This window comes from Eptatretus burgeri, chromosome 11 (genome assembly GCF_056783735.1).
Source record: "Eptatretus burgeri isolate ZD-2024b chromosome 11, Ebu_testis_v1, whole genome shotgun sequence".
Classification (NCBI taxonomy): domain Eukaryota; kingdom Metazoa; phylum Chordata; class Myxini; order Myxiniformes; family Myxinidae; genus Eptatretus; species Eptatretus burgeri.
Genome location: NC_140971.1, coordinates 72,258,230 through 72,282,926, shown reverse-complemented (window position 1 = coordinate 72,282,926; position 24,697 = coordinate 72,258,230). Strand labels below are relative to the sequence as shown.

Here is a 24,697-nt window from a genome sequence, read left to right as displayed (position 1 = left end):
TTTCTGCCTCATCATCTACCAATACATCCTTCTGTTTAAATTACTTCTCATTTGTCAGTCAAGATGTGGTCCAGACAATCATCAGTCACTAAAAGTAAACTTATTTACTTGATCCAGTTCCATCAACTTTGTATCCTTACTTTTAGTTCTCTCTCTATTTGTAGAGAAATCCATGAATTCCTCTGGTGCATAATTTTCAAGCTTGAGGAAACTTTTACCGGACACAAACTAAATTCAAAATCACAAACGACCCTTAGACCTTGAATAAAAATGTGTGGCGTCTGTCTGTGCATTTGTATGTTCGCAAGTTCGGCTGTCTCCCATTTCTGGCAGCTGCTTCCCGCGCTGCTTTTGAAAAGCTCGGCATTCCACCAGATTAAATGTATGACACCAAATGCGATACATTTTAAACGTTATAAATACAACATGGAATTGCAGTTTGTTTATTAACAGTGCGTTTAGATATGACCTCGGCTGACAAGATGGCCCCGAGGTATGCACACTCCCCTCGAAGCTGAACCATCGTCCCGGTGTTTCACAGACTGGGTGAATCATCGATGTGTGTACGGTCCCTCTGATGGACGTGAAACTGGGCGTCACATCTACCGACATTAGTTGATGGATGTTAAAGATCCCCAAGGTGTCCTTCCCGAAGAGTAGGCGAGCTTTAGCCGGCACCGTGGCCAAATTCCTGCTGGGAAGGCAATGGCAAACCACCTAGTATAACCCAAGCTCAGGAGGCTACTTCAGAGGCACCACCACTCTGTGATAGAGTATGAGAATTAGCACAAAGTTGAACAAACCATTTCGCCATTGTTAGTAACAGTAGCCCACACTGAAAGTCTTTGAACAAAGGTTGCAGTGCAAAGCAATTATTTAATTAAAGAAAAAACTCCATTTAGCATTGTGACCTAAAAATAACGTTTCATAATGAACTTCAAAGAGCTTCCACATAAGTTGAAATATAATTATTGGTGGACTCGATGACGTAATTCGTTAAAAGTCGAGGAGTTTGGCGTTTCAATCCCCAGCCAAGTATCGAGTTATTTGAAAGACTTTAAATACGATGCACATGTTGCTTCCTTGCTTGATACTCAATGTTTTAAAAGGATAGAGCCGGACATATAGAGAGAGGGGTGGGGGGTAAGGGAGGAGAGCGAGAGGGGAGTGGGGAAGGGAGGGAAGGGGAAGAGGGGAGGGGGAGAGAGAGAGAGAGAGGGGAGCAGGAGAGATGGGAGGGAGCAAAGAGAGGGGGGGAGAGAGCGAGGAGGTGGAGGGAGAGAGTAGGGGGGAAGAAGTTTCCTTTTGTGTCCATCCTGTCCACCCCATTCCTCCCCAAAGTCTTCCTCTGTTTTGTCCTTCAACTATGCTGTTGGTGCCCCCTCCCCCTTTCCTCTACTGTTCCTTTTGTCCTATTACATCATGATCTGTTCAGTGTTCTTAGCTCTTCCCTGAGCCTTTACTCCATAAAAAACTGTCATAGGTTGGCAACCATTGTACAATCCTCATGGGCCAAATGGTCTCTTTCTGTGTTGAAGTTCATTGGAAGGTAAGTCATCTATTATAGATTGCGAACCACATGGTGTCTGTCCGTATGTTCGTCTGTCTCCAATTTACGGTAGCCGCTTCCTGTGCTACGTTTGAAAAGCTCAACATTCACTTTTGAAATGACGGGAGAACAGGCATGAGTAATGTTGATGCCATATTTTATTTCTCAACAAGGATATTTTTCACTCTTTTGAGACAAATCCAACTTCTGCCACCCTGTATTGCACCAACATTTTGTGATGGACGGTATAAGTAGCTCAGAGCTTTGGCTCAATGCGACACAATTAACCTTTTAAAAGTCCATTAAATATTATTCAAATTTATAGATTAACATAAACTTTTCCCGTCACTGTGACGGATACTTTTGCTTGCTTTTCCTGTCACTGGGGATGCGTACTCTTCCTAGTGGTTACATAAAGCCAAGACTGCCCTCTCGATGGCCATAAATTATATTTTACACAAAGTAGACCAGGGATCAAATAAAATTGTGATGCTTCTTGACTTAGCAGTTGCTTTTGATACAGTTGATCCCAATATATTGTTGTGGGCCGGGTTCAGTGGCGATAAACGACCACCAGGGGGAGCAGTAGGGTCGTCTCCACCGAACACCCAGAATTTAGGTCGTGACTCTCGGATAAGTCTGAAGGTCACGGGTCCCATAGCGGACCATGGTCGCCAATATTTCAACGGTGTGGGGTAGAGTTAATTGCCTAATTTCAATATACCTAAGTACCCACGTCGTCTAACTACCGGGGAAAACCACACCCTCGACGGACCTCAGGCGGAACGGGCCATTTACCGAGCCCGATCCGGGTGTAAACTGAGCGGGGATTACCATGATCCGTCAGTCCAAATGAACAATTACAGCAACAAGGCCTCCCTAATTCCCAGTATGCACCATGCTAAACCAACGAAAGAAAGTGACAACACGCTGGTACATTGAACAATTGGGGGCTTATTTATAATGGGGCAGGAGAGCACGAAAAGAGCAGAGTTAAACCGACTATCAGAAATACAATTTAATGTACAAGGCACTTAAACAGTTTCTACTTACAGGACTGGCGCCACCGACACACACACACACACACACACACACACACACACACACACACACACACACACACACACACACACACACCCAAAACAAATGGGGCCGGTTGGGCACCTTTCCGCCTCGTGCAGTCTGGTCGAGATGAGCTGGTTCGGGGGGGGGACTCGAACCCACACCTTTGTCGCCGCACCAAGCACCAGGGACTGCGCTCTCCAACCAGCCATGCACCAACGAACCAAGACCAAGGAGAAGATCAGAGACGACGATGACCCAGGATCAGACGAACCAGCCAGCACCAAGACCCGCGACCCCCCAAGACCAGCGCTCCGGAACCTGGCGTTCCTTTATTCATTTCTTGTGCGGGGTGAGAAAATCACCATCTGTGGCAATCTCAACCCTCATTGGCCAGGGTGTCGTGGGAAAGTCGCCCTCTGTGGCAATCTCAACCCTCATTGGCGGGGGTGTCGTGGGAAAGTCGCCCTCTGTGGCAATCTCAAGCCTCATTGGCCGGGGTGTCGTGGGAAAGTCGCCCTCTGTGGCAATCTCAACCCTCATTGGCCGGGGTGTCATGGGAAAGTCGCCCTCTGTGGCAATCTCAACCCTCATTGGCGGGGGTGTCGTGGGAAAGTCGCCCTCTGTGCGTGATTGGACAAGGGGCATGCCCTTGCCTTTCTGGGCGGAGTCTCGATCTGAGGCGGTGGACATCTCCGCCCACGTACGTGGCTGGACACGCGTGTGTAATGGCGCGATGTGCGAAGTGAAGGAGTGATGGTTTTGGTTGGCTGGAGGCTCGATTTGTATTGCAAATACCCCGACTAAAAAAGTAACTCGCAGCGCACACATGTAATTCCATTAGACACAGGTAGGGGACCCTAACTATAAACACATACTTATCAAAATAACTAAGCTGAGGGACTGCTGTCTGTGTGCAAATGGTTTCCAGATTCGTAACAATATTACTTGACTTGCTTCAACCTTGTCTTTGCTGGACCTGCTTTTAGATAGTTTAAGTCTTATCTTGTAATTTACTGCAAACATTTCTGGCTATTCATAAGATGCACTTCATCTATCTGTAGGTGTTTCTCAGATCAGATCTGTTCCTGATCCACTTTTGCTTTCCCCTTATCAACATCCACTTGGTACCATTTTATCAAATTTGCATGTAATCAGCATTCATTGCTGCATTGATAACATTCAGATATACCTGGATACCTGTTCATTGAATTTGATGATTTGCTCATTTATACAACTTTGAATTACAGTCTCTCTTAAATTCGAACATTGATCTCCTTCGACATTTTCAAATGCAGTGCTGTTAAGAATGGCAGGCTGGATATTGGCCCCTCATCCTTTCTTAAAAAGCTTCAACCCCAGATAGTAATACTTCGGGATTACCACCTGATCTCCGCTTCCACTGTTGCAAATCTAGGTGCTACAATTGACCCAGCTCTTTCCTCAATTCTGTAAATTGCTAAAATCTGTAAATCGATTTTCTTCCATCTGTACCATATTGCCCTAATCCACTCATGCTTAAATCAGAAGATAACTGAAGATCTGGATCATGCTCTCATAAGGTCTCACATGGAATGCCGCAACTCACTCTGAACAGGCTTACCTGCCTCTCCTCTCAAGTCCTTACACCTTATTCAAAATATGGTAGCCAAGCTGACATTGAGAACCTACTCGTAGTTCCATGCACTCTCAGATGAAGACTTTTCACAATTGAGCATTCCTCAAATATCCAACTCAGTTGTGAGAATCGCTGCCTTTTCAAATCTTCACAGCATCATCAATTACCAGTTTTATATCTCTCTTAAAAGACCAACTTTTTACAATTACTTTTTCCTTAATGTCAACTTTTCTTACCTCCTATTTCTTTGTAAAGTTCCTTGAGACTTTAGTTCTAAATTAAAAGTGTGGTCCAAAACATTTGATTGATTACTTGATTGGTATATTGATGATATATTGATGTTTATCCTAAATCCTAAGAGCTGAGTTGCCTGTGTGGATGAAGTATATGTTGCCTACGACATCATATGACAGTAGATATACAACAGATTTTCCTTACCGTCATATATACCCACTCCCCTTTCCTTCCACTCTTTCATGCCAAGTTTATGGAAGTTGACTACTTGCCATCTCAACAGCAAATTATGCTTGCCCGACTGGTGGAAAGTGACTCATGTTCACATGACGAGTAATAAATCTATTCTGGCAAAATAGAAATTTACTATTGATAAAAGAAGAAAAAAAAGGTCAGTTGCATTCTGTAAATATCCAAGATAAACAACCATTCAATTTGGAGTTTACCAATCAGTATGAACCAATCAAGCAGACCCCAATCTTTTCACAATCTAACTCCAGTGTATACTATTAACCCCTAACGTGCATTTGCCATTGCATACAATGTTAATGGAAGGTCAAATATCAATCGGTGCGAGATTGACAGCGTATTAGCCATATAAGTATCCGCAGGTTAAAGTAATACGGTAGATGCCACGACAGGCATAACCCGGTAGGTGAACACACGGCTGTGGGCTTATACAGAAGTATCGGTAGCACAGGGTTGGGATCTGTCTGGTTGGCTTGAGGTCAATCTGTAGTTTGTAAGAAAGGGTGAATACATAGCTCACTAACAACATAAAGTTGACAAAGCATGGCAACCATGAGGTAACATCTTCTTCATATGAATACATTTCGATTAGAAAAAGGAATGGCATGGTTGATTAATCCAAGAGTATCATATGTCAGTATCAGACCACAACTGAACATGCGGTGGCACACTCATCTCTAAGCTGTCGAGCCTGGGTTTGAATCCCAACACCACTATAAACTGTCATCCCAGTGTTTCACAGTCAGGGTGGTTCATCAGTGTGTGTGTGTGCCGTCCCTCGGATGGACGTTAAAACGGATGCCACATCTGTCAGCATTAGTTGGTGGACGTTAAAGATCTCACGGTGTCCTTCGGGAAGAGTAGACGAGTTATCGCCAGCACCCTGGCCAAATTACAAATTCCTGTTCTAACTTCCCTGTTGGAGTGATGACCCATCCAGGATTGTATCCCTACCCAATGAAACTGACTCGGCAGCCCTATGTGCCTGACGACATGAGAAGGATCATTCATCCATCCATCCATCCATCCATCATGCGGTGCGGGTGCTCAACAGGTTTTTTGTTTTTTTAAACAAACAACTGAATGTACAGTCCATCAATCTACAGTATCCACGATACTTCAGGGCGTTTCAGGGATCGCATTCATCAAACCCCATGGAATTTAAAGAATAAACGGATTACCACCACAGCAACATATCCGCAAGACCACGATGCCGTGCACCACATGGCAAGGTCTGTGGCATTCCCCACATCGCGTGACGACTAAAACACAACCAATTTTCCTTAGCATCAACTATTTTATCAAGAATAACCAATCGTTTGAAATTTCCAATAAAAACACAATAAAATGACAATGACTATAGTACAACAAATTCAACTTAACTCACCACTCAACAACACGGGCAAGAGAGATAACTCGTCCCTACAACAAAACCAAACAAATCACTGGAATTGAACCACACAAACAACGAGTGTGAATGACCAATGTGATGCGCCAGATAGGTTGGTGTAATAGACGCTGCATCAACAGTGGTCAACTTTCAGAATTCACTTTTTATACGACCTTTACAAATTTTATTTTATTTAAATATAATTATATACTTCAGCACTGCAGAATACAAATTGCCTCATTATTGCTTCCAAAAAGCCTGATGTTGGCTTTATGGTTAAGGTGGTTCCGGCTTAAGATCAAAAGGATCTTGAGTTTGAGCCCATGTTGTGCCGATGAAATAACACCAAGTGGGTTGACTCAGCTGGTCATCCTTTTGAGGTTGGCAAAACGAGTACCAGCTTACTAGTAACAGCCAACAGGGGCAAGGCATCAGCAGTACAGCCATGCTTTGAGAAAATGATGCAACCAGCAGCAACAGGCTGCATATGAAACAACAACATTGCTTTGCAAAACCTCCAGTTTTGCAGTACAGTACTTGGATAAGTGATATATGGTGGTGTATAAGACTGAATCAACAGTTGTAAACCTCCAGAAATCCTTTTATATGACTGGTAATATTATTAATATATTTCAATTTAATTATTTACCTGAACACTCTATAGGGGAAGGTGTTCTATGAACTCTTGATTCCACTTTATACTGTTGTGCATTCCATGATTTAGCTCTCTTCTCTCCCTCTCTCTACATGTCTCCCTCTCCCTATCTCTCTCCTCCTCTGTCCTCCCTCCTCTCTCTCTCCCCACCTTTCTCTACGTCTCTCTCTCTCTCTCTCTCTCTCTCTCTCTCTCTCTCTCTCTCGGTCTCTCTCTCTCTCTCTTTCTCTCTCTCTCTCTCTCTCTCTCTCTCTCTCTCTCTCTCTCTCTCTCTCTCTCTCTCTCTCTCTCATCACGAGATAGTTTTGATGATGATCAATACAAACTCGATTGCAAAGCAGACGTCATGTTCGAATCAAAGCCGAATGGGTCAAAGTGTTGTTCATAGCCTTATGGTCTCTGAAATACTTTGCAAGTGCCAGTAATTGCTCTCGCCAGTTGTTGTTGTTCCACCGCTTATGAAAGAGGGAACAATGTTTTGAGTCTAAACAGTGCAAGCACGAGCACAACGGAAAGTTCAGTGTTTTTGGGTGCTTATGAAATGTTTGTGCAGTCAAGGATAAAAGGCAGTCAGAACACACCAAGATATAAAGGTCTCACAAGTTCTCCTCCCTTTGCGATAACTCGTCAAAGCCAGCTGTTTCGTATTCCAATACAAACCTCGCGCAGTACAGAAGGGCGGCATGTTTGCTGATTTGATCTGAGCACTTGGCTCAAAATGTTGTGAAGTGTAACATTTAAATCCCATCGACTATGCCTATTTGTCAATTGTCTCCTAATTCCCTTGCTCTTCCCGTGCTTTTATATGTGTTGAAACGTATATCTCCTACTTTAAAAATAGGACGGAGTGTCCTGAAGCTCACCTGGATCAGGAGCAACAGTCACTGAACCCCGCCGAACCTTTTAGACCCTGATTTTTTTTGATTATTTGAACAAACTTTGGTACATCCCGGGTGATGAAGGTTGTGGTCAAGTTTCATCGAAATCGTGTGTGTAGTTTCGGAGAGTAGATCAAATACCTATTTTGGGGTGGGAGCGGGTCAACCTCCCCCCCCAGCCCCCCCGCCGGAGACCCCCTCAATGAGAGCACATGTTGATGCGGTAGATACACCTTTGTTAGGCATCAGATATTAAGCTTGTGTTTCATCAAAATCGTGTGTTTGGTTTAAGGGATATTGACTGAAGTGTTTACAGACTGACTCACTCCCTCAGACCTACACACACACTGCTCGATCGCATAAGCTCACCTGACTAAAGTCCAGGTGAGCTCAAAACGAAACCAAACGTAAATTTTATGAATTCAGAATTTTCTCTTTTGTACACTGAAGCATGATATTTATATTTTTTGATACAATATCTAAATTCACTCCAGAAATGGTATCAATATCTTGCGGAGTCATGTAGTGATTGAATATAGCAATGATGCACGTGTGTTTTTTAGACTCCTTGGAAGAATTTCGAAAATATATCGGGCCAGAAGATGCTATGACTAGTTCCTCTTTATCAGGTACTACTACGATAAGTGAAACACGAGGTTTTTAAAATTTAGCACTTGGGATTAGTGCCATGAAAGTAATGCAGATGCTGCAACCAACCATTCAGTCCAACCATGGATTGCTCTGAGCAGAAAGCAAATGGGGCATTGGCAGGCCACAACGATGTGACCTTGTGCTCAACACCACATTTGGGAATTGACTTCGCAGAAAAAGAAAAAAAGGGGGGGGGACAGCGAAACAATGCACGGCTGTCAGGGCCTTTTCCGTGAAGGCATGGGACCTTCAAGTGAGGTGGAGTTGGTGAGCAGGAAAAGGAATGGGTGTGGGTGAATACTTTGCGTCTTGGCCCTGGCAGGTCATAGCGCTTGGACCGAATGTTGCTGCCTTTCAATCCTGCCCCCAACCCTTCCCTCTCCCAATCCTTCAACCCCCCTGGCCCTAACTCTCATCACCTCCCCAAATTCCCTCTAAACCCACTCAACCTACACCATCCCAGCCCCTCTAAAGTTTGCCAAGGCTTTGGCTCGGAATCAAATTCTCTTGTAACCTCAGATATTGACGTTTTTGGTAACAACTTCCATACAGCTGACCGACCACCTTACAGGGGTTTTCCATGCGTCAGAGATCTGGCCCTGTGCCTGTACTAATCACATTACGCTATGGTCTTCGTTTTTCGAGACCTTTCTTCCTTTCCTGACATCGAAATTTCCTGTAAATGCGGTAATTCGATAACCACATGTTTTCTTCCATTCGTCAGTTCATACCATGTCGTTTGCAGGGTTTTTTTTGCTCTTCCGCACAATCTGCGGAGATATGCAGTTTGGCACGATATCGATTTCTTATACAATGGAGGTTTTCAATCCAGCTGGTGATGATGACATTTCTCTCTGAAGACCTGAAGACCATTTGAAACTGATTAATAGAAGGTTAGCAGATGGACCTGGATTTGGTGATGTAGTTGAGAGATTGGATTATGTAAGATCCGCCGTGCTGTCGTGTAGTGCTCAAGGGATGCCGTGTGGTGAAGCGCTATGATGAAGGGCCAAGGGATGGAGGATGGCCACCCAGGCCAAAGTCAGGTCCCATTAGCTCATCATGAACTGGTCAATGATGAAATGGGGTCAAACAGGAATCATTCCTTCATCTTGAGGGATGTTGGTAAGGGCTATAAGCCTTTGATATGTTTCCGAAACCAGAACAGGAAGGTAAAAATTATTTCTCGACAATTGTGATAAATAAGTGACATTTAGGCCAACAACTTCACTTCCTTCCTTTTATTCACAGTATACATTGTAGCTTTTACCCCTTTGAACCCTCCACCATTATACCTCACCCACTCCAACCAAACTATTATCAAAGAACAGTTTGTACATGTAATGAGAGAATTAAACAAAGAACCTCTCTCTCTTTCTCTCTCTCTCTCTCTCTCTCTCTCTCTCTCTCTCTCTCTGAAAGGACTGTATGACAATCCCCCCCAGTCCCCTTCCCCCCACCTCCATATACTTTCTCAACAATTCTCTTGAGGAAGTTCAGTCCTTCAAACTCCTGGGTCTCACGATCAGCCATGCTCTTTCTTGAGCAAACCACACTTCAAAGTTGGCCTCCAAAGCCAGCTGCCACCTCGGCATCCTCCATCGTATAAAGTCCTTCCTTGACACACCTGAACTCCTATCCACCTACAAGGCCTTCGTCAGCAGCTTGATGGGGGTACTGCTCTACCCTCTGGGCAGGCTCCCCGACCTCACATCTTGCTTAGCTTGTCGCTGTGAAAACCAAGGCCGTAAAGGTTATTGGATTCTCCCCGTGATGAAGCCGAGCCTGTAGGCATATCACGTCACCATTGCAGACAGGTCGGTCGTCTCTCAGTCTTCTACTGCCTCTTTTCTGGTCTTGCATCCTCTGCCTTTTCCATGCTTTGTCCAGTCCCCCCCCCCAAGGTTTCTGTAGGACTAACATGGTCCACCATCAAACCCCTTCTGGTTGAACTACCTAAATCCAGGATCACTGTTCACTTCCCACTCTTTCATTCCTCTTTTTTCCCACCTGTGAAACCAACTTCCACATTCTCTTCAATCTCATTCTTTCCTATAGGTCATCAAGACAGCTGTGCACCACCATCTCAAGTCGTCCCCAATCCGAAACCATAATCGTTTCTACCCTCGTTACCCCACCTCCCATCTCCTTCCAAATTTCGAGTTTTTTTCTTCCTGAGAGTTTGCTTCTGCATCCATCTTGTCCACCCCGTGCCTCCTCCCCGACCCCTCATTCTTTCCCACACCCATTATTTGTCCAAGTCTCCCTCTGTGTTGTCCTTCAACCCTGATGTTGGAGTTCCCCCCTCTTTCTGATGTTCCGTTCGTTAAGTTGCGTCCTGATCAGTTCAGTGTCCTCGCTCTTCCATGAGCTTTCACTTTGTATACAAAACAACAAAAAATTGCATCAACAACTGCACAGGAGAAATCACAAAACCACAACCAATTTGAGGCTGTGACAAAGAATAAAATAAATAAAGGCTTCAAAAGTCCATCGTTTCGGCAATAAAATATCTGACCTGATGAAGGCCACTCCATCCCTGGTTGAAAGGTCGGACTTTCTGAGCCAAGAGTGAAGGTTCACTTGGTTGTGCTTTTGCTTTGCGGTTGTTGCTGCAATTTTGTGGGTTTTTGTCCCTCACCTTACCTTTACCCACATCTTGCTTGGAGCCTATACTTATCAAATCCAAATTACTGCTGAAAATGCTGCGAATTCACATTTGTTTTGTCAAGTCATTTGGTGTCATTATGTGTGCCAATTACGATTTGTCGCTCAAAGTAAAAGTTCCAGTCGTGTTCAAACAGCATTGTGAATTGTTAAGCGAAACAGCCATATGTTATTTTTTCAAATCAGTCATGACTGGAAAGGGGGCAGCGCAATAGAGGTGAGGGTGGTGGGAGAGATAGGGGGAGGAAATCCAAGAGCACTGTGAATGCCTATTCGAACGCAGAGCCACAGATATTGCAGCTTCAGATGTGAAAACATCAGGTGGACCTTTTGGATATGGAACTCTTCATCAGTCGGAAGTATCAATAACCGATGAAGATTATTATGGAATAGGCAAAGCCTAGAAGCGAATGTAGAATTCTTTTTACATTCGATGCTGCAATTTCCGGTTACTTTGGCCTAGATTCGGGATCAGCGATCAAATAATGTAAATCACGATTAAAAATTATTTTTTGATGATGCGGGAGATATCTTTATTAAAATTAGGTAAACTTAAAATTGCTAGAGTATTTACTATCGAATCTTGTTGTTAATTTTTTAGTCATAAAGGTGTGATTGGGTATACGATAGATCAAATTAATTATTTGTGCATTTATATAACCGTGATAACACTACTGCATATTACCTCAACATTACATTCACAACAACAACTACACTGCCTAGAACAGGATCTCATCTGAAAAAATTAATATTACCTCAACATTACCTTCACAACGACAACTACACCGCCTAGAACAGGATCTCATCTGAAAAAATAAATATTACCTCAACATTATCTTCACAACGACAACTACACCGCCTAGAACAAGATCTCATCTGAAAAAATAAATATTACCTCAACATTACCTTCACAACAACAACTACACCGCCTAGAACAGGATCTCATCAAAAAAAATAAATATTACCTCAACATTACCTTCACAACGACAACTACACCGCCGAGAACAGGATCTCATCTGAAAAAATAAATATTACCTCAACATTATCTTCACAACAACAACTACACTGCCTAGAACAGGATCTCATCTAAAAATATATATATATATATATATATATATATATATATATATATATATATATTACCTCAACATTACCTTCACAACGACAACTACACCGCCGAGAACAGGATCTCATCTTAAAAAATAAATATTACCTCAACATTACCTTCACAACAACAACTACACCGCCTAGAACAGGATCTCATCAAAAAAATAAATATTATCTCAACATTACCTTCACAACAACAACTACACCACCTAGAACAGGATCTCATCAAAAAAAAATATATTACCTCAACATTACCTTCACAACAACAACCACACCGCCTAGAACAGGATCTCATCTGAAAAAATTAATATTACCTCAACATTACCTTCACAACAACAACTACACCACCTAGAACAGGATCTCATCTGAAAAAATAAATATTACCTCAACATTACCTTCACAACAAGTACACCGCCGAGAACAGGATCTCATCTGAAAAAATAAATATTACCTCAACATTACCTTCACAACAACAACTACACCGCCTAGAACAGGATCTCATCTGAAAAAAAAATCCTCAACATTTCCTTCACAACGACAACTACACCGCCTAAAACAGGATCTCATCTTAAAAAATTAATATCACCTCAACATTACCTTCACAACGACAACTACACTGCCTAGAATAGGATCTCATCTAAAAAATTAATATTACCTCAACATTACCTTCACAACAACTACACCGCCTATAACAGGATCTCATCTTAAAAAATTAATATTACCTCAACATTACCTTCACAACGACAACTACACCGCCTAGAACAGAATCTCATCTAAAAAAATAAATATTACCTCAACATTACCTTCACAACAACTACACCGCCTAGAACAGGATCTCATCAAAAAAAATAAATATTATCTCAACATTACCTTCACAACAACAACTACACCACCTAGAACAGGATCTCATCAAAAAAAAAATATTACCTCAACATTACCTTCACAACAACAACCACACTGCCTAGAACAGGATCTCATCTGAAAAAAATTAATATTACCTCAACATTACCTTCACAACAACAACTACACCGCCTAGAACAGGATCTCATCAAAAAAAATAAATATTACCTCAACATTACCTTCACAACGACAACTACACCGCCGAGAACAGGATCTCATCTGAAAAAATAAATATTACCTCAACATTATCTTCACAACAACAACTACACTGCCTAGAACAGGATCTCATCTAAAAAAATATATATATATATTACCTCAACATTACCTTCACAACGACAACTACACCGCCGAGAACAGGATCTCATCTTAAAAAATAAATATTACCTCAACATTACCTTCACAACAACAACTACACCGCCTAGAACAGGATCTCATCAAAAAAATAAATATTATCTCAACATTACCTTCACAACAACAACTACACCACCTAGAACAGGATCTCATCAAAAAAAAATATATTACCTCAACATTACCTTCACAACAACAACCACACCGCCTAGAACAGGATCTCATCTGAAAAAATTAATATTACCTCAACATTACCTTCACAACAACAACCACACTGCCTAGAACAGGATCTCATCTGAAAAAATAAATATTACCTCAACATTACCTTCACAACAACTACACCGCCGAGAACAGGATCTCATCTGAAAAAATAAATATTACCTCAACATTACCTTCACAACAACAACTACACCGCCTAGAACAGGATCTCATAAAAAAAATATTACCTCAACATTACCTTCACAACGACAACTACACCGCCGAGAACAGGATCTCATCTTAAAAAATTAATATTACCTCAACATTACCTTCACAACGACAACTACACTGCCTAGAATAGGATCTCATCTAAAAAAATTAATATTACCTCAACATTACCTTCACAACAACTACACCGCCTATAACAGGATCTCATCTTAAAAAATTAATATTACCTCAACATTACCTTCACAACGACAACTACACCGCCTAGAACAGAATCTCATCTAAAAAAATAAATATTACCTCAACATTACCTTCACAACAACTACACCGCCTAGAACAGGATCTCATCAAAAAAAATAAATATTATCTCAACATTACCTTCACAACAACAACTACACCACCTAGAACAGGATCTCATCAAAAAAAAAATATTACCTCAACATTACCTTCACAACAACAACCACACTGCCTAGAACAGGATCTCATCTGAAAAAAATTAATATTACCTCAACATTACCTTCACAACAACAACCACACTGCCTAGAACAGGATCTCATCTAAAAAAAAAAATATTACCTCAACATTACTTTCACAACGACAACTACACTGCCTAGAAAAGGATATCATCTAAAAAAATTAATATTACCTCAACATTATACCTCAACATTACCTTCACAACAACTACACCGCCGAGAACAGGATCTCATCTAAAAAAAATATATATATTACCTCAACATTACCTTCACAACAACTCCACCGCCAAGAAAAGGATATCATCTAAAAAAATTAATATTACCTCAACATTACCTTCATAACAACAACCACACCGCCTACAACAGGATCTCATCTGAAAAAAAAAATTCCACAACATTACCTTCACAACGACAACTACACCGCCTAGAACAGGATCTCATCTAAAAAAAAAGATATATATATATATATATATATATATATATATATATATATATATATATATATATATATATATATATATATATATACTAGAAGCGAACGTAGAATTCTTCTTACATTCGCTTCTGACTTTACCTATAACTTGTTCACAACTGTATACGCAATTTCCGGTTAATTCGGCCTGGATTCGGGATCAGCGATCAAATAATGTAAATCACGATTAAAAATTATTTTTTGATGATGCGGGAGATATCTTTATTAAAATCAGTGGAGGAAATATTCACTATGTCTGATATTTGGGTCTTTCATGTCTCCGACGATGACTTTATCTCCCGGCATGCATCATTCCCCATGACAAAAACCGGAAGCAAAAAAAAAACCGGAAGCAAAAGGGTCATAGGCAACGACACGGATTCCAAATTGCCAGGGTATTGTGTTGTTGTTGTTTCCTATTATCTCATGTGCACGCGTTAAGTATGAAGCTCACTACGTTCGCTATTACTCTGTACTCGCGAACTTAAAGCAGGGTTAAGCGATGGGTAACGTACATACATATGTCGTATGTCGGACGTCGTTCATGTCGACATTTTGTTAAGAGCGTACAATGAAAACCGTTCAGCGGAGGAAATGAAAACTTTACCACATGTTGCATGACCATGTGATACAGCAGTCACTCTTTTGAAGTCAATATAGGCCAATTTTTTTTAAATCCCCAATTTTCATCCGATTGGCTTGGAATTTGTAGAGGATTTGCACATTTGGTCAATGATTTCAACTCCCAATTATTTTTGAGGTCAACATCGGCTAGAAGGTCATAGGCCATAATTTTTAAAATTGTCAATTTTCATACAATTGACTTGAAATTTGAATAGCATTTTCATATCACCTCACTGACTTCAACCGCCAATTATTTTTGAGGTCAACATCGGCCAAAATGTCAACATAGGCCAAATTTCTGAAATACTCAGTTTTCATCCGATTGGCTTGAAATTTGAACAGCATTTTCATATCAGCTCACTAAATTCAACCACCAATTATTTTTGAGGTAAACATGAGCCAAAAGATCAACATAGGCCAAATTTCTGAAATCCTCAATTTTCATCCAATTGACTTGAAATTTGAACAGGATTTGATTATTTGAAAAATGACCATCACGTGTCACGTTGTCTGGCAACCATGTTGGAGCTAAGGGAAAATCTTTGAAAATCCTCGTAGGAAAAACCACTTAACCGATCAATCCAAAATTTAACTAATGGGTCAACTTCCGATGGGAAATATGGTTTGATAAAGATGACATCATTGGTCACGTGGTCTGGCAGCCATATTGGATCAAAGGGGGAAAAAAAACTGAAAAAACAAAAGAGTTGGCTCACACCAAGTCCTTCTCAAGCCTGTGTGGGGTATGTATTCCATGAATACCAACCATCTCGTTTGAGAATGTGATGAAACAGCAGTTCACGGACAGAACTCATGTGTCAACTCTTTCTACCATTTAATGCTATCTCATTTAAGATTGCAAGCTGAGATGACTGTATTTCACCATCTTCATTCCAAAGGAAAGACAGACATCATCTGCCATGTCAGTTCGACACGGTAGTGTGACCCATCTGTATCTACTTCTCAACACAGATGTTGTTGCATAGGTCGTTAGTTTTCTTTTCTATACCATAAATTATGACAACTATCATAAGATAAAGCATTCATGCCAATAATATAAGTATAGTGTGTTATTCTCCCCACAGATAGACTTTGACCAGACTTGGGGGTGTAATGGTTGGAGCATCTGCTCCGAGTATGGGAGGTCCACAGTTTGCACCCCAGCTGAGTCATACCAAAGACTAAAAAAGTGGTACATTTTGCTTCCTTGCTTGACAATCAGTATTTAAAAAGGATAGATCATGGACAAACCACTATACGTTAGCAACCATAGCACAGGCTTTGATGGGCCTAATGGCATCCTCCTGTGTTGAAGTTCCTGACAAAGGAACTCGTGTTATACTCTATATGAGCAAATACAATTCGTTGATTCGCTGAGGGGAGGGAAAGAGGAGGGAGAGAGGATGAAGGGGAGAGGAGAGAGAGAGGAGGGATAAGGGGTGGGGAGGGAGGGGAGGGAGGAGGGGTAGGGGTCGAAGAGAGGGAGAGGCATGGGATAGGGGTGAGAGAGGCAGAGAGAGGGGTGAGAGCGGGAGGAGGGGGATAGGAGGGGGAATTCCGCGAGATATGATGTCCAGTTTAACGTCCATCCAAGAGGGCACACACATTAATGAATCACCCTGTCTGTGAAACACCAAGATGACAGTTTAGAGCGAGTATGTGTACTTCTCGGCTATCCTGCCATGATGTGGCAATTCATTGCTTTGTCACTGAAAACATTTTTTACTCATTGTAATCATCCAATTTATTTTGCCTTCTTAACGCCATAGATGGCCACATGGACAACCTGCCGCAGTATCGCCATGGAAACTTGGAGAGATCGAAGCTTGAAGAGCGCTCCAATATACAGTAGCACTCCAACGACATGGTTGAAAAATATTTTTTAAACGAAGCATTTAATATTTTTATATGTAATTAGAAATGAACAGAATAAAATTATCATCATAAAAACATGTTGAAAAATTACAGGCCCAGACCAGGAATTAAACCCAGGTCCTCTGGCAAACCACACCAGTGCTCTGCCCACACCAGTGCTCGGCTATCTGAGCTATCTGAGTGACCCATGAGCTGAACAATGTGATTCTTCCACAAAAACAAGTGCCACTCTCTTTCCCCCACTGCTTCCAGGGCACTCGTTGCCAACCATAGGAGCAGCTAGGGCCTGCTCTCGAGAAGGTCGAGCGCCAAGCTGCTCCTACAGTATGGTTGGCAGCAAGTGCCCCGGAAGCAGTGGGGGAAAGAATGGCACTTGTATATGTGGAAGAATTGCGTGGCTCACCCAGCATTTGCCCAGTTAGCTCAGATGGCAGAGCACTTGTGCAGCTTGCTCGGGGACCTGGGTTTGATTCCTGATTTTGGCCTGTAATTTTTCCACATATATTGATGAGATTTTTAAATGTATTTGTCTCTGCCGAAGTGATGGGTTCATGTCATGAAAGATCATCGTACAAAAAAGAGGAGACGTGGTTTAAAATAAAATTGCACTTTTTCAGTGAGCTAGCCACCATCGGATGCACCACAGAACAACGCGGGGCCAATGCAGGCGAGTGCAGTCCAGCGGAAATGTGAAAAAGCATGTTGTGGCATCATTATGAAGTTTTTTTGGTTGATTCATCATCTCTGAACTATCCTGAATCAGAATCAGCCGGGCGCCAGACTCGAACCCTTGAGGAATTTTTTTAGAGGCGAAAAACAAAATGGCTGCCACCGACTTTCGATAAATTCTGTTTTGGGCTATATCTTCACTTCTGATGCACTTACAAACACAATTTTGGTGTCGACTACTATGTTTTCATGATCAAGGAATCCGATAATGATAAAAATGAAGGTGTATATATAAGACCTGTCTCATATTTTCAAGATGGCCACCATTTTAACATGAAAATGGCAATTTTGCAGTTCCACTGATCACTTCGAGTAAGAAATTGAATTTGATGAACCCTCAAATATTAATACAACGTACAATAATAGTCAATGACGGCTGAAGTAACTTACTTGCAATGATCAATGAATTGATGATTATATTGGAATACGATTTTTACACAAATATATCCGGATACGTGTGGATAGTTGACTATGACTTTGGGTTATGTCTTAAAGTAAGGATGTACATTATATGATTTTGAAATTACCTTCTATTTTTAGGCAAACAAATATTAACTTTGTTAAGGATGCAATGTTCTCCATTATGTTCAATCTTCATCATCGTCATCGTGATTAGAAGCTACTGCCCTTGTCTGTGCGTTACAACAGTCTGATCCAGCGTTACAACTGCAAAACGTCGAACATGACATCTGTGCTGCCACACAACCACACCTCCCAGTGGAACATGGCCGGCTGGTGGAGCATCCACACTTGATCAGCTGCAGAATGGTGACTGGTGCAGCAGACACATCAGATGGAAGTGTGGTTGGACACAATGTCGCACCGTCCTCACCTTCTTGTCATCCATACTTGATGGGATCCAAGTTTGGAGGGTCTGACTGAGCGGGCGATTTCCATGTAATGACTTTATGATGAGCGCGATGCACATGTTGAACAAAGGCATCATGCGATGGGGGCAACGACTTCAATTTCGGAGCAGAGGTAATCTTGGAGTTAGCCATCTTAGACTTTCACAACTGATACCGGTGTGTGGACATATCACCTTCGACTTTGGAACCATAACAGGCAGCAATGAAGGTAGTTGCCTCAAATATCATCTTTTCCTCATCTGCTTCCAGCTGACCAAGTAAGGTGGGATGATGTCCGCCCATTAGTACCTTCAGCGCTGTGGCCTTTCCAATGCCAAACAAATACGACACAGTATCGCATCCGGTCAGAGCATGTACAGCAGGCAGATAATTGGCGATGCTTTTGTGTTTCAGTGCTGTTTGGCGAATGTCTACGTTCGCCCTCCCAGCACACGGACTCTCCATGCTGACATCCACAGTCATCTTTTCCTCAAGGTAGAAATGAATCAACTGTATCGTCACAGACCACTTTGATGTGTGAGTTACCACTGACACCTGACACAATTATAACTAAGTGATGGATGATGATGACATCTGCTTCTTCATGGTGTGTTTTCAGATCCTGTCTCTGGCGAGTGGAATTGTTCCATACTTGGACTGGTGTAGGATCTTTTCCGGTGATCACCAGTTTGGTCTGGTTGTCCACAATGTGGGTCATCAGATACTGACAGATCAAATCGATCAGTTGTACTTTGTTGTAGGCTACATTTAGGACCACGTTTTGTGCTGGAAGTGTTGTGTGAAAGTTGAGTTGATGTTTTCGACTTGAATCATGACCTGTGTGACTGGATCTCGTCATTTGTTTCATGCTCATTTTGATGTACCTGTCGAAAATCAGGTATACGTCACAACACTCCAGGTGGTATTTGATGATTCCCATGAAGTTGATCACAGAATCCTCAACTGTACCATTTGTGGGCCAATGTACAGTCCATAACATGGCACATCCATTGAAGATGACATCATCTGGAACACCTTTGATTCGACTTGATTGCTCAACTTGGAGTTTCGTCTTCAGGATTGCTTTCGACTGAGCCCGCATCACACCGCTCTCATCAAACAAGGATTCTGGGACAGGGGACAGTTCATAAGCGAGACGATCCTTGATATCAATATCCCTGTGTTGTTGGAGACATATGGCTCGGGTGTAGATCAATTCGGTATCATATACTGGCCTTCCATCCAGCTTGATGCTCTTTTTGGTCGAAGTCATCAGGGTCACTTTCTTGGTTAGTGTCTTGTTGAAGCTTGTTGTCCATCCAGATTCAAATTCCGCCATCTGTTGTCATCCAATCTTGAGAGAATCATCAACGTTTACCTTGTCTGTCGCATGAAACATAGTAGTAGACACCAAAATTGTGTACGTGTAAGTGCATTAGAGTTGAAGATATAGCCCAAAACAGAATTTATCGAAAGTCGGTGGCGGCCATTTTGTTTTTCGCCTCTAAAAAAAAAATTCCTCAAGGGTGCCAGTCTGGCACCCGGCTGATTCTGATTCAGAATAGCTCAGAGATAATGAATCAACCAAAAAAACTTCATAATGACGCTAAAGCATGCTTTGCCCTGAAATAGCTGTTTGGCATCTTATCGAGACGAGTAGACCCTGAACTTTGTTCAAGTTCAACCCAGGTCCTTGTGTGCACGATATCTCAAAAAGTTGAAGATTGATTCGGATGAAACTTGGTGGACAGGTTGAGTGTGTGACCACAACGATTTGATTCGATCTTGGTGAAGATCCGGATCCGGATCTGGATATGAGAATTAATTAATTTTTCAAGTGATTCTTCACCATTGAGAGGTCGAGCCAAAAACGATACAGTACTGTCTCGCATGACATTTCAAAAATGTATTGGGCCTGATATGTTCTCATGGATCAGGCATCATGAGGTGGAGGTATGCACTCTACCGAGTGCCCTCCCAGTTAATGGTATTAGTATTATTATTATATAAACCATGGATGTACAATAAGATGAAAATGAAGTCATTGTAGCATTTCATGTGTTCACCAGTTCCCTGACCATTGCAGAAATTGCACTGGAACTGCCCAGTAGAGAGGGTGACATGGGATTACAAAATGGTCCTTCCTTCAATTCTGGATGCCGACATGCAGAGCCAAAACACGTTGGTGTTTTAACAGGGATTTTCTTTGCTCGTATTTTCCTCCCTCGAGCATCTTCAACCCCCACATGCCCTCCCCTCCCCTTCCCCATAACCATGCTGACCGACGCAGCCTCAGCAGGCTCTTCTCGTCTTTCATATCCCCTACGCTAACGCAAGCCAGAGGGTGGCAAGTATACGTCCCTGGCGTACCAGACACTGTCCAGCTTAGCTTTGTGGCCCATGCGCCTGTTTCTTACTCACAACCAACCTTTCTGTTTCTCGTCTTGAATATTTGAGGTTTATTGTTCTTTCTTATTGATTGATATATTTTTACAAGATTGGTGGAAAAAAAAGTTTGATAAACTCGTCGGCAGCACCAAGAGGAAATGGAGATGATGGAACAAGATTATTCCCCTTTTACAAAGTGCTTCACTCTGGTTTTACAGCATCCATCGTATTTAATGTCCACATACGTACTTGGAACATTGTATCCATTACATCGGGCGGTCATTCTCGAAGATGTTTGCTTTATTTTTCAAAGAAGCAAGCAGTCTTCGTTTACAAAGATGCAGATTGTTTTGATGGACTGATTTTTTTTAACGTCTTTGAGATCATGTCTCGAATTTAAAAGTTATCCATTCATTTTGTAAAGGGCTTTGTAACCAGTCAGTTGTTTGGCCTGGCTTTGTTTGAGCAGGGATGGCAGGGAGTAAATTGAAGGGATTTGAGGAAATGGGAATAGACAGAGGGTAAAATGGCAATCGACTTAGAAAGGGGGCAGTGGGGCCACAGTTTGACACAACGAGAGAGAGAGAGAGAGACAGAGACCGAGAGAGAGACAGAGACCGAGAGAGAGACAGAGACCGAGACCGAGAGAGAGACCGACACACACACACACACACACACACACACACACACACACACACACACACACACACACACCGTAATCTGCCATTCACAGGGTTGAGTTCGATATGGTTAATGGGTGTAGAAAATATCATTTTCTTCCCCCATTTGGATATGTTGGTTCACTGCTTGTTTGAAGCTCTCAAGGAAGAGTGCAATTGAACAGTCTGTCGAAGGAGGTTCAATAAACAGAAGAAAAGAGAAGTAAAACAGTTGAGGTGTGCAGAAAGTCTGGATTTTGAGGGGTTAACCCCTGGACCAGTCGGGGGTTACTTGAGGGACACATGCATCTACGATGAGCTGGATTGGGACAGAGGATTGAGAGAGCAGAGGGAGGCAGAGAAGAGAGGCCACTGACGTGTGTGCAATGTGAAGGCAACAGGTCTTGTGATTCAGCTTCATGCTGTGAGATTCCAAAAGTGTTGAGAGATTTGGATTCCACAGAATCCAGAAGAGACAAATGTTTTGCTGGGGCCCCAGGCTGAAGGGGAGAATAGTACTCCATTGACTAATAATGGAAATATATAGGTGTGTTTCTTTCATTATTAGAGCAGTACTCCATTGGCTAATAATGGGAATAGATAGGTGTGTTTGTTTGATTATTAGAACAGTACATCATCGGCTAATAATGTAAATAGATAGGTGTGTTTGTTAGATTTATTAGAACAGCACATCTTTGCCTAATAATGTAAATAGATAGGTGTGTTTGTTAGATTTATTAGAACAGCACATCTTTGCCTAATAATGTAAATAGATAGGTGTGTTTGTTTGATTATTAGAACAGTACATCATCGGCTAATAATGTAAATAGATAGGTGTGTTTGTTAGATTTATTAGAACAGCACATCTTTGCCTAATAATGTAAATAGATAGGTGTGTTTGTTAGATTTATTAGAACAGCACATCTTTGCCTAATAATGTAAATAGATAGGTGTGTTTGTTTCATTGTTCGAGCAGTACTCCATTGGCTAATAATGTAAGCAGATAGGTATGCTTGTTTGATTATTCGAACAGCTCTCCATTGGCTAATAATGGAAATAGATAGGTATGTTTTTTTGATTTAATTATTCAAATAGTTCTCCATTGGCTAATAATGGAAATAGATAGGTTTGTTTGTTTGATTATATAATTAGAACAGTACTCCAATGGTAATAATGGAAATAGGTGTGGTTGATTATTAGGGCAGTATATAATTTGCCAATAATGGAAATAGATAGGGGTGTTTGTTTGATTGTTATAACAGTACATAATTGGCTAATGATGGAAATAGATAAGTATGTTTGTTTGATAATAAGAACAGTACTCCACTGGCTAATAATGGAAATAGATAGGTGTGTTTGTTTGATAATAATAACAGTACATCATTGGCTAATAATGGAAATAGTAAGGTATTGTTACGGCTGTGGAAATTCGCAATACACCATAAAGGGTCCTCAGATCAGTTATGACGCGAAGTTCATGTGTAGTTAGTCCACACCTGTTGTTTAGAGGGAATATGTGTGATTCATCCGGGCTGCAACGCTTTGAGTTAGCCATTTTTCTATCTCTATCGTTATTTTGGATCCAACAACCTCAAACCAACCATTGACAACGGCAAAAAAAGAAACCTGCGCTAGTGCGCGGGTTTGCGCACCCCTTTGCAGTGCCAAGGCTGACAAGGGAAGGGGGCAGGGCGGCTCCCTCCCCATTGGTGGAGGCCCGGCGTGAGGGGGTCGGAGTGGGGGCATGCCCCCCTTCGAGAGCCTTCTGGAAAAGCCTCGAAGGGAGGTGGAGCCGCGAAAGGGGGCGGAGCCCCACGCGGCAAAGGGCGGGGCCCCGCCTTACAAAAGGCAAACGGACGCGAGGCTCTCTCTCTGATCGTGGCTCATGTTGGCTGTAGCCCTCTCCGAAAAAGGCACCAGCTCTCTCTCGAAAAAGGCTCGCTCTCTCTCCTTGGGTCTCGCTCTCCAAAGCGCTCCCTTCCTCCTCTCTCGTTGCCCGGCGCGGCCTGTTGGTGGAGACGCGGACGGGAGGCGCCGCAGTGCAGCCTGTGGTGGACCTGATCGTCCGGATGAGGGGTGCCGTAGAGGGTTCGCCGGCCACGTGGGAGGCCGGAACCAGGCGCGACCGCGCTGACGGTAGTAGGAGAGGAGGACTCGATGGTCCATGAGGGAAGTCACTTCTTTTCTTTTCTTTTCGGGCTTTTGTATGTGTGTTTGTGGCGTCAGCCCGACAAGTAAAACCTGTATAAGTGACTGTGCTGTAAATAATTGCCTTTTATTCGGTAGTAGTGCTTTCCTTTGTTCCTATTTGCCTGCTTTTGTTCCTATTTGCCTGCTTACGTGTGTGAAATAAAGTGCTTGCTTGTTGAACTGTTCCCCCGTTTCGCTTCGTCCTTTCCTTTGTTGAATCTCCATCTTGCATCACGTAAGGTATTGATAGTGGGTTTAAAACACCCGGTAACCAATCTGAACCGTCAAGGTCGACGATTACTCCGCTCGGTTATCCCTGTAGCACGGAATGAGCTGCTTCAGCGGTTCGTGTCCGGAGTCGACCTGTGGCGTGGTACAACCCTCGGTAGGTTACCCGTGCGAGTACTTAGGTATATCGACTTTTGGCGATTCACCCTATTTCGCGCGGGTAGAATGCGGACTGGGTTGTGGTGAGGTTAAACCCCCACCCGTGACTAGCTCCTTGGCGATAGTTCCAGGAGGGTCACGACTGAATTGTCCGTTCCGGTGGGCGACACGTCGCGATTCGAGTTACGTGGCCGATTGCACGCCGGGCGGGCGGAATTCGTAACAGTATGTTTGTTTGATAATCTTTCTGGAGTGATAGGGTAAGACATTGAAATTTACTCACAAAGACATCTTCCATTTCTTAGACGAACATCCAATTAA

General features: G+C 42.4%; 1 long non-coding RNA gene across 1 annotated transcript in view; it reads left to right on the top strand.

Moving 5' to 3' along the window:
• The window catches only part of LOC147017357 (uncharacterized), a 43,616-nt gene extending 19,442 nt beyond the window's left edge, over positions 1-24,174 (top strand). The window contains exon 3 of the long non-coding RNA XR_015049460.1: positions 18,553-24,174. This is a non-coding gene — a long non-coding RNA (uncharacterized LOC147017357). The remainder of the gene's footprint in view (positions 1-18,552) is intronic.
• The last annotated feature ends 523 nt before the right edge of the window (positions 24,175-24,697 follow it).